This window comes from Varroa jacobsoni, unplaced genomic scaffold (genome assembly GCF_002532875.2).
Source record: "Varroa jacobsoni isolate VJ856 unplaced genomic scaffold, vjacob_1.0 scaffold_195, whole genome shotgun sequence".
Taxonomy (NCBI): Eukaryota; Metazoa; Arthropoda; class Arachnida; order Mesostigmata; family Varroidae; genus Varroa; species Varroa jacobsoni.
Window position 1 is genome coordinate 94,135 of NW_019213097.1, and position 17,179 is coordinate 111,313.

The following is a 17,179-nucleotide window of genomic DNA, read 5'->3' on the forward strand; positions in this document are numbered from 1 at the left end:
CGTACGGGTCAACTTGTAGAACGCAAACAGGACGGTTGAAAACGTTTTGAAAAATTCTATTAAAAAATAAATAATCAAAGGAACTAGGAAAAGGAAATTAAGATTTAGATATGTTTATGTCATGTCAAACGCTATATATGGACACCTTAATATACTTTTTACTAAAGAACTCCCTAAAACTGCTTACTAGGTCACCTACGGACATAAAATGCGCAATAACTTACATCATGTATTTCCTCATTTACATAGTACCAGAATATGGCCTGACGGCCAACAAATCGATATGAGACACTGAAACGCAACATACTCAGAATGGCTTTTATCTAGATAAAATTCATGCCATAATCTTGAAACTTGACGCAAAAAAAATTAAGCCACACATACAACGAAAATGGCCTCTTAGCTAACACTACTGAAGGCTAAAAACTATCGTTGCAAGCCTTTCAATAACTAGCCAGTTCAATGGTGCGAAAATATGAAAATGAAAATGGCGGAACTTTCACGGTAAGCCTGCAATTGAGCTAACGAATGTAAAAACAACTGAACGGTAAAACAATTGGAAATTTGAACTCGTTATAGACTTCAGACGTTAATACCTCCAATATAAAAACACAATACGAAACCGACGACGTTATCATGAACTCAACGTAGATCGGAAGGCAAACTATTCTTTTAAAAAACACGTGTTCAATATATCATAAGAAAGCCATAAAGAAGAGACAATATATAACGAGGAATAATCGAATCCGGTAAGAAGCGCAGTTCGCAGCGTAACACAATAGGACCTAAACGACAACCCGAACTTCTGATACATTCCGAGCATATCATGAAGCCAGAAATTGAAAAGTTGACTGATCTGAACTTAATTAGGCTTGGCCTCGCTCAGTATCAACCTCCTTCGTCTAACGTCCTTTAAAACTGACTACAACTTTGTGAAAACATAATAAAGGAAATGATTTATTCTGGTCATGAAAGCTACCGATAGCGGGCGCTTCGTTGCTTCTATGCCAAGATTACTTCTTATGCAAATTCGAACTGGACAAAAAAGATGCTGTGACGGAAAAGATAACGTGACCAAACATCCTGTCACGTTATGGTTAGGACTTCGGAAGATTTTATAAGGTTCTGTAACAAAAGACTTAATTTCCTCAGTCCTAACAGCATTTTCTGAAAGGTTAGGACAGGGCACGAAGATGAAAGGATCGCTACATCCAAAACTGAATGCTTAAAATCTCAAAAAAAACATCCTAAATCTTACTTGCCTGTCTACGGTAAAGCAGGACCTAAAATGCCCTGTTAGTCTTGGCATGTTAACAAAGGTGAACCATTGCGGTTATGTAGCGTTCATCCCTGTGGCCTGGGGGAAATCGGGCCAGATAGATTTACGCGGTGGTTAAACGGAACACAGTGCCGATATCCGACAACATTTCCCCCCAACGGAAGGGAGGTCAATACAACTCACTTCAACGGAGAATATTTTCAAATGGAAGTCGAGGATCTTTCAAGGCCTTACTCAACAGTATATAGCAAACAAAACGTTTCTGTAAATCTAATCGACTACGTTTCAGCATGAAAGTTGCGCCTGCGATCTTTCAACAGGTCATGGATACAACAGTAAATCCACCAGGAACATGTACGCACCTGAATGACTTTTTGCGTAGAAGTCCAAAAAACACGATGAAAGATTGAAAATGTTATCTTATGATTTTTTACGTGTTTCAATCCAAACAAAGCCGCTGATGAAAATTATTATCGTATAGGAGCCATAATAACACATGTTCGCCTTAAGGATTAAGAGAAAACAATTTCCCATATAGTTAAAACACTTGCACGGTCGAAATGGAACTACCCAATAAGTTGAGAAAGAAGGACTTACTATCATCTTTGCGGTCCGAAAGTTTTATTAGCACTGGTAGGAAGCTTAAACTACGGTTCTAGATAGCCTTACTCCAAAATTCCGAGATCCGATATGCACTGCACGACACCTTCAATGGTAGACTGTGAAGCTACGGTTTCAATATTACTATTTAAACTTTTTCTGTTTTAAAACTTCGCAAAACAGCACGTTTCGGCTGAGCCTATGCTCTTTCACGCCTTATTAAATCCCAATGGAGTTTTCGGGAACTAGAGGATATAGTAATTTGCGGTATCGAACTGGATCTGTATGAGAGCTTCACTCCACTTCTACGCTGTCGATTACACTTCAACTAGTTTAAATTGAGTCATTATGAAAATAACACTGAAATAAACGTAGCAAGGATGGCCTAAAAAGCAAGCGTCAAAGACCTTATCTGGTAATACAGTAATCGCAATAAGACTTTTTTGATCCCCAAAGGATCTCTCCTTTCGGGAGGACACATTGTGATACCAACTCCTTTGCAAGATTAAATCTTGCGAATGCTCAAGTGGAGACCACCTGAATGTACGTACACGTCAACTTGCGAAAGTATTTGTCTATTGAACACGAAATGATCAGGACATCGAAAAATTAATTAAAGCTGTGCGGCCTCAGGCCCACCAAACGAAAAATTATGTTCTTGGTTAAAACCGAGTAGTGCACAATACATTTCGACTTGGCTCGTCTGGTAAGTGATAAAATATATTCTACTATTGCTAATGCGTGCTTTAAATAGTCGAGATCTCTAGAGATAAACTCAACAACAGTCTATACAACTGTAAAATGCATAGATGAACTGTTTTCTAGATATGACTATCCGGACACTTAACATATCTGTGGTTAAGTTGTCAAAAACATTCAAGAACTTCTGCCGTAGCACACGCAATTACACGTTTCTAATAAGCGCCCTTCAAGCAGCAATCAGACAGAATGCTTCGTCAGTATGCTGAGACGAGCGTTGACAAGACTATGAAGGTGGTCGGTTGCAAAGATTTCTGAATACCTTACCCCAACATACCCTGTCCAACAAGCCCGAATGGTCGGTCATCTGCTGAAACATTGCTTGAACGTAAGATACGGATTAAACTTAAGTCGATGGTGAAACAACACACATCCGGGGGACTGAAAAAATAGCGCTACATATAGACTACAAAAGGGGAATTAATGTATGTAAAAGGTTACGGACATTCTACCAAGTCCTATCAAATCGATCTGGAGATCTGGTACAATATCTGAAACTTGGATCGGTTTGTTACGTTTAGTAAGAACCCTCACAAGCTACCATTTGATATTATCCTTAATGAAATTTTCTAATCCTAATATAGAACCATTAAGAAATTTCGTATCCAACCATGTCCACATGTGACAAACAGAAAGCGATTCAGAGACTTCTCAAAAAATACCGATTTCGTCACGAAAGAGTTTCGCTAACGTAAATTCTCTTTTCCCCGCTATACAGATCAACTCAAATAAGATTACCGAACATGTAAAAGAAAGTATACTAATGCATGCTGTTTTGGTAAAAAAAAAACAAAAAAAACGTAAAAAGGAGGATTTCGTAACAGTTTCTCACTAGGCAAAGCTAGGAGAATAACTCTGGTGTCAAAATAACTTCAAGTTCTTCAAGAAGGCGTTAGGGTATTTTAAAACAGGCGTACGATAAACAGACCGAAAATGAATACAATTGAGGGAGAGATCTTGGGAAACGTACAAACTTCAATGACGTACCTAGTATTATGAATCAGAGGTATAAATAACCGCTTGTGATAAGAATGGTATATTAATTAAGCGTGAACGAGTCCATGTTTGAGTTTTTATCTAGAAAACTTACATTCCCGCTTTCATTTACCCGGTTAACTTGTTTATATCTCCAGCATAGGAGCGGATAGCTCAAAACTCTAGAACAGGAGATTTACCTTCACAATCAATACATGTTTGCAATACCTATCAAGTTATATATACCCTATAAGGTTGGCTCCAGAATGGGCTAGAGAATAAAAGACTAAGAGGCTCATGATAAAACGGTTTCTATTCAGGACGAAAGACACAGGACACATACTATTTGTACGAGGCTATAAGCTGGACAAGCAAAAAAGGACTGAAAAGGTAATTTTTTATATCAAACGTGCTTTTAGTAATCAGATATGCGTAGTCATAGCAAAGTGAAAATCCAATAAGGCATAAGTTTCTATTTTCAAATATAAAAAGAAGCCAACGTTATTATTTATGGTTGAGATTGCACAGAGAATAAATCGAGTAGTAATGTCTATTACTAGCGCACTATGATAATGCTCGTTGCGTCGGGGTCTGATTTATACGAAATGCGCCTCTAATCCTGTAAATATAGTAAACAAAATGTATATAAATGCACCCAGAAACACTTGAGATAAAAAGGCTTGCCCTCGCCTTTCAAATCTGCTTCCCAGCCAACATCCTCAAAAGCGCCTTCTAGTAAAAGAAGCAGCTCTGACAATGTTGCCTCGTGATGAACACGCGAAGACATCACAAGGAACCTTTTCAAGCCGACTGGTCTCATCCGCAAGATGTAGAGGGCAGAAAGCTAAAGCTAAGGTAAGAACTTTAACACGCTCAGTCGGTCGGCGATTTCTCAGGTATCAGGTGGCGTTTCCATCCATTGTCTGCTGCCACTGCCGTTGTTGCTACCACTGAGGAAAAGCGCAAGCGGACAGATCAAGCAACTGACAAATGAAAAGCCCTTCTCGAATAAAGGAGAGTTGGTGTAGTTATAAAAGGGCATGCAACAAAATACGGCTTATGGACAACTAAATCAGACGTCTATGTGACCGTTGGGCATGGTCCGGGCGAAATAGGCAATCTTGTATTTCTATTCTATCACTTGTAGTCCTGAGAAGCCATCGGCCCCAAACGCTTTTCTGCTATAAAGACTAGTCTGTATTTTCATTTGCTTGATGACCTTTTGCTCTGTCCCTTTGGATCCTACCAGATAGGGACTCTTTGACAAGTAATGCCAAGTACGCTATAATCGGCGAGCAGAGCAGAAGCAGGACCCTACTTCTGCGTGATAAGGGAAGAAAATAGCAAAAAAAAGAGGATAACGTAGTCAATCACCCAACGGACTTTGCTGTTCTATAAAAGGGGAATAAAAACTCAAGCCTCTTTGCGTAAACTACCATCACCACCATGCGCAAAAGCAAGGGTTGCCCGCTTAAGCGCGCTCTATAAGCAAACTCCTTTCGACTACCATTTCACTAAAGTTATACTTACGATATTTCGTAAAATTCTATTTACTATTTTTGTGTTGGTGCTATATTTCAGAATACATTTCAGAAATGCAGGCTGTAACTACATGACCTATTTCTCTTTCTCTTTACATGATTTCTTCTATCTTCTATCGTTTTTCTGTCTAGAAAAGACGATGCTGTCTGCAACACATCCCGACTGGTTGATTACTTCGATCGCTAGATTTTCACAGATTATAGATAATCAATTAGCAGGACATATGGGGTGGATTTCTGTTCCCAATTAATATTCATACTGTACATCTAGGATTTCGGATTCCGTATATTATAGTCCTAGTTTATAGTACGATGTTACAGTACGATGTACGTCCTAGTTTACGATGCGGTCGACTTAAGTCCAGACTCTTCGTTCTTCACGGTTCTGAGCTGTTCACAAGGCTATAACTCAATAAAAACAGATATTTCAACGAGATGCTTCACGCATGCAAAGAATGTCATTCATTACGTTGGTGCGTATTTAATACATTGTTTAAGAGCTTTGGTTACCTTGATAATAATTTCAATTCGAAACTTAAGCTGGTGTTTCAAATGCTCTTAATGTGTTTGTGCAAACACATTGTTGCCACGACGCTCAATTACGCTTCACACATAGTTAGCTAGTGGACTAAAGTATAGAATGTGCGACGGCCGTATGTTTACTTCAGAATAGGCTTAGACCCTTAAACGGCCAGTTCCGGACCAATCAGTTAGTAGAAATCAGTACATTATCTTGGTGGAAGACGAATAGGCTTTCTTTAGGCATTTTCAGTTGTACGCTATATATATATATATATAAGTTCGTCTAACATTACCTTTGTTTACGCCACAACCAAGAAGTTTAACGTGTTCGTAAAGGTTTTGCTTTTCTGGCGAAAGTACGGAAAAAACTAGCGATCGTTTCTCCTGTTGATTTTTTTATTAAGGGTAAACACGTGAAATTTAAATTCTTCTATTCCGAGACAAGAATCAAGGATAATTGAGTCCCAAATGACATCGGGAAAGTTCTAAGGTTGTCAGGAAGAATCTGTCTGACTTACAATACATGGCATATACCTGAAATCTGAACAAACAATAACGTAATTACCATAGTTTGATTTCCGTCAGAAACACACTGCTGTACAGTGTCGATTAATTAAAGCTCGACCTAACTTGTGCATGCTGTTTTTGTCTGTTGTGACGTTTCCACCAAAATATTTTGGCCCTGCATCTGCTTCTTCTACTGTCCCATACTTATTTGAGATGTCGGTCTGAGACAATAAAAAAAGCCCATGTTGGTGCCGGTTGGCTATGAATGAAGAGAGTAAACAATGGCTTCTATCCGCCGAAATTCCAGTGATGAAAGCCGTCGTAACTGCAAGTTTGCTTACATCTGCCGTAAAACGAGCCTTCATTTTGGAGCGCTAATTTGGGTTACTGCGTTTGAGAAAATACGTGGGTCTATTTGGAAGTCTCAACGTGAACCGACCGCGATGTATACATCTATCCCGTATTTTTAGATCGCTCCATACAGCTGCACTACAGAACCGCTGTATCAAACACCATTAAACATTAACACAAAATTTAAATATTGTTGCATTCAGGCAGCTCTTCGTTCTAGCGTTAGAACTTGCCGCTTAGACAAAAAAGTGGGTTGTACACCAGGCTACCGCCAATAACAGTAACGTGTTGCTAATGGCAGACACTTGGCTCACTGTATGGTAGTTATGACTTGTTTTTCAGACTAATTTTTTTTTGCCGCTACTATGCCGACTCCTTTCTCCATTTGCTCATTGCATCAATTGCTTTTCAACGCCGCCGCGTCAGAAGAGTGGAAATATACGTCTACCTAACGAAAGGGGCGGCGTGAATAAGAGCGGCAAAACTGCCAAGGTGGGAAATGGCGTCATCTCAGACAAGAGTCCATCACATTTTGAAGTTTCAGCCTTGCCGAAAATTGGCGTTACGAAAACGCTAAAGGTCATACTGGACAATAGGAGCTAGAGCTCTGAAAAAAAGTAACCAAGAAACGTCTGCTTATTTAATTGTAAGCGGTGTAAATCCACAATTCCCGTCGGGATATTTATGAATACGTGCCAATGTTACAAGTTCAAAATAGTAATTTGTATTAGGGCTCAGAAAAGCACGACTGCAACAAATAATACATGTGAATTATGTGTTAAGTACTAGTATTCGTATGATCACTCTCGTTTCCGATGAGTACAGTCACTCGAGGTCAGACATAGATGAAACTTTTAATGTCATATTTACAAAATAAGTATGGAATGTAACATCTAAGATTTGTGCTATCTATACATTGTATGGAGGAGGTTTTATAAAATCGTAGAGTAGCTGTTACCATCCCATCCATGTCCTGATAAAATATACCTAAGGTAGCAATTTTCAAAAGTTCTAGAATGGCTTAGCTTCTTCATAGTACTCCCTTGTCAGGCTAAACTTGCACATAAACAACTACAAGCGCCCCCCAAAGCTGCCTTCCAAATTTCATATGAACATGCAGATGCTTGCATGCACGCCTAGTACCGCGACGAAGTTAAGAAGCTGCTGTGGGACCGCTGTCTTCACGCGACCTACGGTTCGGGTTCGAACTAGGTTCAACACGGTTCGGGTCCATGCGTATGTCTCTATCTTTTTTATTCATACACCTGAATTTTTCTACGACTGTCATTTGGCATTGCAGCGTTTTGTCGAAAAACGAAGACCATACAACCGGCATAAAAGTCGATGCGGCGAACCAGAAATGACATAGACGTTTATACGTGCACCGCCCAAGCAGCTAATATAGACCGTGCCGTTATGTTCGATTTTCGTTTATATAATGTTAACACTTTACATATATTTAAACAGCTACTTTCAACATATTGCATTAACCATTGCTACGTGTTACATTAGTAGAGCACTAATAGGGATGGAAAAAGAAATAATTACTAACTAGCTAGCTACTAACTAGCTTCAGCACTAGAGCTCCACAAAGATGCTGGCTTATTACTAATTTATGGTAGAAGCAGTGTTGCCGCATTTGGGTTGCAGTGGATTATCAGACCCACTATATTGTTTAATGCCATGGGGGTCAGCGCGTTTTCAGCAAGAATTATATAGATCGTTTGCTCAATCAAACCTCTAGCGATTTGTATTTTTTTGATTGTATAGATCGACAGCTGTAGCTGTTTAAGAATGACACACGCTCCAAGCTATCTTTGCTTATTACCAATATGTGTGTTACGTGTTACAAACATTGGGTTCGTTGAGCTCCTTTTTTCGAGGACTCAATCCAACAACGTACGTCAACGAAAAGGTATCAACAAAGTCTGTCGATCATTTTAATGATTTCTGGTTTCCCTACCATATTATAATAACAAATGAAAAGCAAATGCGCAAATCCACCGATGTATGTATTAACTGGTCAGCAGATAACCCAAACGTCGTAGTATTATTACTGCTTTTTCTAGCCTCTGCTTTTTCAACTTCGCTACATATAGATTCCTCATCAATGTACACCAATTAGCATTAATATGTTGCGCCACCATATTTAAATAAGCTTTGTGAGCCTTACGTTTACTACTACCGTTAAACATATGCTTCAGACGGCTGGTCTCTAGCGCAAAAATTAGGTGTCTAGGTCCGATTTCGGGCTTACAACACCTAGCTGACGCACCTGTCCTGGCTGATTCAACTTTCTGGTATAAAATATTGGCTTGCGTACCGAAAATGCAATCTTTTATAGCGTATAATGTGTGCTCGAAAAAATATATATGCCAGCAGGATAACATAGCTGAAAAACCAGCGGACAATAATCAGGAACTCAAGGGCAGAAGCAGAGTCGTCAATCTTCGGTTTTAGTAGAGCACAATGGCCCATTTTTACTTGTGTCCTTTCCTGCCGATCCCTTCAGGACATTCACACGCCGTTGCACCGTCGGGTCTAGAATAGCGACAGTACTATTACCGCTAACGGCCTTGTAGGGTCATGGTTACCACATTGAGCCTGACGTTACCTTGCTCGCTATTACGAGAGATAATTGGCATTCCGTCTAGTCTGTGAACATCATGTCCATAAGGTGACCTACCTGTTAGTTACTGGGGGATCCAACAAAATTCTCGGGTCTAAACATGGCCAATTCACCCTTAAAGAGATCTGCAGCCATAAGTGCGCACAAAAACGGATGTCTAAGATTATACGGACAGACTCTTGTTATGTAAGTTATTAAGTCTAAATGAAAAATCTTACTACATACAAATTAATATAACTTACCCATATGTCACCGTATAGCTTACGTCTTAAAAAATGTTTATGTTTAAATATCAAATCGATAAAGGATCAGGATACGTAATGTAGGTGATGAGCTTACTAAATGGTCATGGAATCGCCTGTTAGGTGCGCCACAATCCACTATGCTTCATTGTGTTTCGCATGACACCTTAAAAACCTCATGATTTGATAGGCTGCCAACCTAAGCCTAGTAGAACAAAGTAGTTCCTACACTCTACTCTCAAATTTTTTGCTACTTTGAGCTTAGCTGAAAGTTCAGTAAGTTCGCTTTCCAGTAAAAAATACATTCGGTCGTGCGCAGCCAAAGCGAATTAAGCGATCAAACGGAACTTCAAATTAGGTTCCTTTACGTTACGTTTCAAGCATAGGGAAACATAATCGCAATAGCTAATGCATCTTCTGTCATCGAATATAAACGCCCATGCATCCACGAAGGATACTCTTATATTAATCGATTGCTGTTTCCGAAATAATATATAGAAATTTTTAACCAGTGAGGAAATAACATTGTAAATAATTGGTCAGCTGATGAACTGAAAAAAACCTAAACGAGAACCGTATGCCTCTTACGATATCTCGAGCGGAAACTTCGTATTGATTTATTTAGTTTTCCGTATATGCCTGGATGTGCTGCGCTAATTCAACTCTGCCGGTCGATGAACTAAACAAAAGCTATTTGCAAGAGCCTGATCAAGTGAAGGAGCTAGAAAAATAACGAAAGACTTCTTTGCAACGTAAGAAGAAGACAACCACGTAATGAAGATAAGACCCGGTGTCACTTCGATGTCACTGCGCATTGGAAGCAACCTGATGGTGATAGCAGTAACAATAACGACAACCACTGTTGATTTATGAGAAGTTGGCAAGAAGGCTCCCGTTTGAGACAAACTAACTGTCGCGAACAGCAACGGCTCACTAGAAGCTGCCTAAAGGCACTTACTCACGCAGCCTAAAATGGCCTTACAGCTCTCGCGACTCTCACTATTGCCTCGACCAGCTTGTCGGTTGGCTCCCTAACCGCCGGTCGTGAGCTCTCCGCTGTGTTCTTTGTCGATATGGCGCCAGCTACCATCACCCGTTCCCTTTTAAAAGAGAAGCCCATCCGGATGCCACGCTTCACTAAGTAGATGCCTTGGAACTGACAGCTGCTGCTGCTGCCGTTGCGGTTCGCCTTCGACTACACTTCCCGACCAGGCAGCTAACGGCCGACAAGCCACTGCTATCCAACGAGAGCCAGTCATGGTCGGCATCGACTGCCATTTCAAACTGCTCGGTTAGACCCATTAGCAAAGGTGCAAACGACGATATTCACACGCTACTTGAATTCTCTCTCGCTTTGCCGATTTCGAACTATGTAATGCATTCTAATTAATAGCAGACAACAATCGCACTTCTGTCAAGTTCAGTGTAAAGTTATACTGAATGATCGGGGAAGCAGTAAAGGTGCGTGGGGTACATAGAAGGCCACTTCCGCCCAGATCCTCTCGTTTATAAGACCCCTAAATCTGAACCATTCAGATCGATTCACATAAGCGCACGGATACTTTTCATTTTTAACCAGCAAATACAGCGTACCTGTATATCGGCACATTAGCCCTGTGCGACAGAAGAAAAGGGTGCGCCTTCACAGGACACAGCTTCACAATACATTAAGTACCTACTAGTTCCAAAAAACTTGACGTCACAGATGATAAGAAGAGTTTTTACGTTTTATTTATAAACTGGGACAGCTTTACGCCAATATGGAACATTGCGAAAATCCATATAACAACGACATTGGTCGCACATTTGACATTCAAATTTTGACAGCTATAAGCTAAATTATATGGTTATGAGATTGTCTGCTGTGGATCCAGCGATATTTGGAACAGCGTATACTTGAAAACGAAATAATTCTAGGAAGTGAATTTTTGCCGTGAACGGCCTAACAAAAATCCGGAGCATTTGAAAGCAACTGTAGAGCTATACATCTGTGTACTTTTCAAAAACAGGTTGTCTCCTTTTAGTCACGTTCGCATCGAAACCCTTGACAGCCTAGAATGAGGGACAGGTCTTCATGTCATACACAGAACACCTCAGGAACTTAAACACTTTTGTACTCGAGGAAAAACTTTTTTGTTAGTTGCTACGCTAACGTCTGGGTAGAGTTGCAGTATGTAAAGTTTTAATAGAACAAATTCAAGGTCTAAGGCTAGGGCGCGGGCCAAGGAATTTTCTACACGATCAATTATAGGTAGGGAGCGCAATAACAATTACGCCAGTCAATTTTGCCCAAAACAGATATTAAATAGACAAATAAACTGATGTCGTCTTCTAGAACAGCTGATAGTTATGAAAGTAGTGACTACCGGTCAAAATCTACTGGTTCTCAGTGCCGAATCATAACAGCGTGCTAAAATGTCGTGGTCGAGTAAGCACATAAAAATTTATTTGATCAAGCGAAAGCGAACTGTTGTTTTACAAATGGAAACCCATTTTGTGCTACAATCCCACGTTAAGCAGCGTTCGTATACCGTTGTTGAATCCGTTTAGTAGGTCTCATAAGGATGTCTACCGACAACGCTAAACGTACGAGCTCATCGAATGGTAAAATTGCCGGTGTAGGCTTCAATGACTAAGCCCGCTAGCTCGTACTGGAATCTGTTGCACAGAAAAAGGTGAAACGAAACGGGGGCAGCGCGCCGCTTCCGAACAGCGCGATCGTAGCTGCGCCGACTTGATGTTTGTCGGTATTAAACGCCCTGATAACGACAAACGCCCTGATGGAAATAGAATACAGACGCCCTTGTTATAAACATACTCTTGGTTTTAATATTCTGAAACGTAGTAACTTGGGCAGAATATTAAACAAAGATTGTAAGGCGTCGGACGAAAAGAAGCCGTCCGACGCCCCAGGCTCAGCTTGGCATTGTCGCATTTGCTCCTTATCTGCTTCGAAGGCGAGCAGTCAAGAGTTCATGAATGTGCTCAACAAGCAATTACTAGATAACGAACTCTTGAAGTGTGTAGCAGCTTCTGAAGCAGCTTTGAGGTGTGATACTTGACATATGCAAAATAAGAGCGCCATGCCAAATACTGACGTAGTTTCCACTCTTACATTCGTTAAAAAGCTAATAATCCTGCATAAGGGATAAAAAAGCTGAGTTTGTTTTGGGTGTTTGCTACTTTATCGAGATAACATAGATTTGAGTACGTGTTCGGTGGTAACCGTTCTTCAGTGTCACCTAGAATGTAATAAAGTGAACGAGGAACTTATCAAGACATTTAATGTGCAACTTCGGTGCCATTGATATTATTTGCGAGTATGGAAACCTCGTAGAAAGGGACCTTCCTGCCCGAGCGACTTCAAGAAAGTCATCTGTCATGGAGCCTGCCGTTTTTTAGGAACCAAATTTGCACCTTGGAAACACATCAATACGGAACCAAAGAGGACGCTACCACCCAGCAGAATTATAGAATGCCAACATTAGGCCTCGGAAGACCAAGAGGTAGTGGCCGTCCGCGCTGATTTCCACAGCCAAAAGCACCTCAGTAAGCTCCGATATGCAGCGCTGAATGTCATCGGCTGACGGCTGCTAGGAGAAACGAAGCCTCCTTTACTTTAAAACGAAATAAGCTGGCAGTTCGGGTACTGCAACGACCGGAAGACATAAAGGAGTACGAAGCATCGCCGATAGACTTGCTTCGTGCACCTGCTCACTATCCTGCAATAAACTTAGCGGTCTAAGCCAATAAGCGCTTTGAGGAAGCTTTGCAAGCGCTGGTAATTGTACTATGAGGGTGTTCGCTCCCTAAGCTTCCGATCGCCGTCAGCCTTTCAAGGCTTCAATATAGTAGTACTACGGCAAGCCTAAACCAACGCACCGTTTAACATACCATGTTTTTATGCGGTACACTTACCAACGAGAAGGCCAAAAGGGACCGGCGGCGTCATATTTTACTACAGTCAGCGCCTGGACGATGTGGGGGGTGAAAAGCTTACTTTAATAGCAGCATGTGTTCGACTAAGCTCTGCCGAGGGGTTAACGCGTTGTTTCAATGCTTCGCTTAACGGTTCGTCAATTCAAGATTAGATAAGTCGAGGGAGACTTGGAGCACGCTCGTTGACATCTGAATTGTCACCGATAAAGGGGCGACGATATTTATTAACGGTATGAGTCCTTCACTGTCAACGCAACCGACTTGCGCACCTTTTATGTCATGTATCTCGGACTAACAAATCCCTCAAGCATTGGGTTTTTGTTCAGAAGTCAGTTACCGTGGCTAATCGTATCTAGTGAAAACTCACATAAGTTCCGTCACTAACTGCGAGGTTACTAAACATAGAGACTTCGAGAAAGTTTCAATGAGCTTTTTAGCATTCTTATACGAGTACAGCGCCGCGAAAATGCCGAACAAAGATATACAGCTAGTGAGGTCAAACCTTGGCGCAACAGTACGTGCTTCAATGATTTGCAGGGGTGCTTACGAAGTTCAGATGGACCTACCTACTGGCCGTAATCTACGGAGCGGTGCGCCTTCTTTTCATCACTCGACGACAAACCGGCTTACTAGTCTGGGCGAAGGAGACTCTTCGATATAAAGAAAAACTACGGGGTACTCTTTTGCTCGAGCCCGTACAGCTTCTCTATAGATGACTACGATGGTTTGGATTTTCTCTTTGTCCTGTTAGATTGGCAATCCTTGCTGCTCGTTTTAGGCAGATACATACTTCTAAGAATACCGTGTCGAGAGAGGTGCAGTCGTATAGTGCGATAAAAAATGAGCAGACAAACTAAATGAAGACTGTAATAGTTGGCATTATCACGCTCATGAGGTGGCGGCAGTGCTCTAGCACCTCAAGCCCAAGAAGGCGGCTAGTCTAAACATTATATTAAGAAATAATGTTAACTTTATGCTAGACTGCTCTTGACAATGATTGTGTACATTATAACATAATACTGTAAGATTAAAAGAAGGCACCGCTTATTATTGCTTCGAAAGACAAAAGCGATCTTCAAAAGCTGAGATTGTGCTAAAAAAAAAAGCTATTGTTACAAGCTATTCTTGGCCACGCGTATTACGCATCTCTCCACTCTTGCGGAAGGTTAAGACGTGATCCCAAATAACACGCATATAGAATGGGTAGAAAAGGATCAACAATGGCTGCGTGACGAATGCGTGGACAAAAAGCTCATTTATGTCACATTCGTCGATTTGAAAGTGGCCTTTGACAGTGTACCGCGAAATTTTGGTTAAGCTCGATAAAGCAGGCATTTCCCACGGGCTCATTGTTTGGATCTCAATCCTTTTATAATGTAAAATAGCGTGATGAAGTTACACCTCAACCAACAAGTGATAGGAGTGGCTCAAGGCTACAACTCTAGCTCCTTACTTTTTTCGGCCTTCCCAAGCATCTTCCCAAACAGCACAATCGGTGAGCACGTAACTGTGAAAGCAGGTATTTTTCTTTGCATCGACGATCCTGCAATTTACAAAATTTATTTAAGGCTGAGCAGAGACTGGCCCATCTTTATATATATATATTACGGATGCCGGCCGAATAATTAAATAAAAATAAAATCCCTGAAGTTTCCGAAGCCAGGGCCACTGGCAGAAAATAACATGCTCCATTTTGTTGGTTTCCTCACCTCCAAAAATACGTAAAGCATTTATGTTGTCTAGGTCATAAAAACTGCTCAGCTTCATGACCTGTTACGTTTAATATGTAACAGAGTGCGTCTGGGAAACCCTAGTAATGAGCTTTGTCATAAAGAAACCATCACTTCTTTCACTAACTTTCATCCAACTTATCTAGAAAAACCTCAGTACAGTCCAATTATGTAGATTAGACCGAGTGAAACCTGTTTTTCTCAAGTATGGAGCGTGGAGCCACACAGAAAGAACCGACGCGTCCGCTACGTAATACATGGCTTCCACCACATTGTGCGTGCTAATGAATCGTACCATGAGCCAAACAAAAAACTGCATCTTTGTGCGCTGCCGAAACTCTTGTGAGCACCTAGGTAGCGATACCAAGACAGGAGTCCAGGGACTCCTTCTTTGTATAGTATGGCCCAGATAAGAACAACGCAATCGTAGCGTTCGCATTACATGTCAATTTTTTTCGTTTACGTTACATACCTATAAGTGCAAATGAATGAATTTAAAAAAATACTGCCCTTCCGCCAGAGGTCGAAATCGAGACTGTATACTTGTGAGGCTCCAGCCGCGACAGTTTTAACTATTTAATAACAAAATTTTACAAGATATATCTTCTATAGAGGAAACTTCTTCACATACATTCATTTCTTCAAGACAAACTAGTGCTTCATTCAATTGTTTACAGCGTTGTAATTAGGAAAAGCAGGCACACAATTAAAAAACACTAGGTAATTGTTTTCACTCTGGTAAGTCGTAATTGTTTTTGGGGATTTTAGAATCTAGTTCGATGTTATTCACGCTGGTCCTTAATGTTAATTTTTCGTACCCCGAACTTCCGCTAAGTATCGTTTGAACTTTCAAACCCCACAGTAACCGTTCTTCCTTTCCCGTACACTATCAAGCATATAAAAATCAAATCTAGCTTCTACAAATGTGAAAATCAGATTTGTTTGGGTTATGAAGGATTGTGTTATAAGGTAAAGGAATAAAGCAGCATGTCGTGAGAAGAAATTGTTAATCCTTAGTGCAAAAGTAAACCGCAGGAATGATCGCTAGCTTGTTCACGATTCAGATAAATCGTCTGTTGTCCGTAAAAGCAAGTTTTTAACAAAAATTATAAATGTAGTATCCAATGAAAGAAACAGTATGCCATCAGACTGTGAAGAAAAACAAACGCTTTACTAAAGAATGCTTATCTGCATGTTGTACAAGCTTTTGTGCAATGGTGAATCGCTGAAGTATATGAGGAAGCACCACATGTTTCGCAACAAGATGAGGCACAGACTGGCATGGGTCGATCAGCGCAGGCTGGGCTGCTTGAACACAAGTACATTCTGGGTTAAGTACAAATGGCCCTTGAACAGTCTAGATTTGAACCCGTTGGACTACCATGTATGGAACGTTATTGAACGAAAGTCATTTACCTATGGCGATCGTGTGTATTAAAGAAAATTCATGTAAGCATCCACAATTAATCTTTTACCAATGATGATCTCAGAGATTTTATGCGTAAATGTAGCTCCATATTAATTAAATTCATTTAGAAGTATATGTGCATCACAGACAAATTCTGAACTCTAGGCCGAACTGATATACATAGACTAGCTAGTCGCTTAATGCGGGTCATATGAGGGTGACCGATACGTTGGGCTTTCAACATCTGTGCTGTCAACGACAAAGATCACCATCTATAAAGAGCCAACCCTCATAAATCGTAAAATGGCTGGCGTTGAATACCTTGTAAGCAAGTTGTGGAGCATCATTGGTATTGTGTGTTCTTACAGATGGGCTGTTCCTATGCGTGTTCTCATTTACTTAACAACAACCGTAAATAGCGGAGATGGATACGAACACTTTTTGTTCTATACTGCGGATGCGATGCCAACGGCGTGGTCTCAGAGAAGAGATTCAAGCTGTTGTGTTAAAACAGGGGTATTGATTGCACCCCATTGTAATTAGTTGAAGTTACATGATCTTTTTTTCGACACAAATAATATTAATACCTAGTCAAACTAAATCTGAGCTGACTAACTGTAAATACGTTCTCAATCGCACTTATTTTGCAATTAATTAATTCAATTCCCGCTTGTTGAAAACGAATCTTGTTGAAACT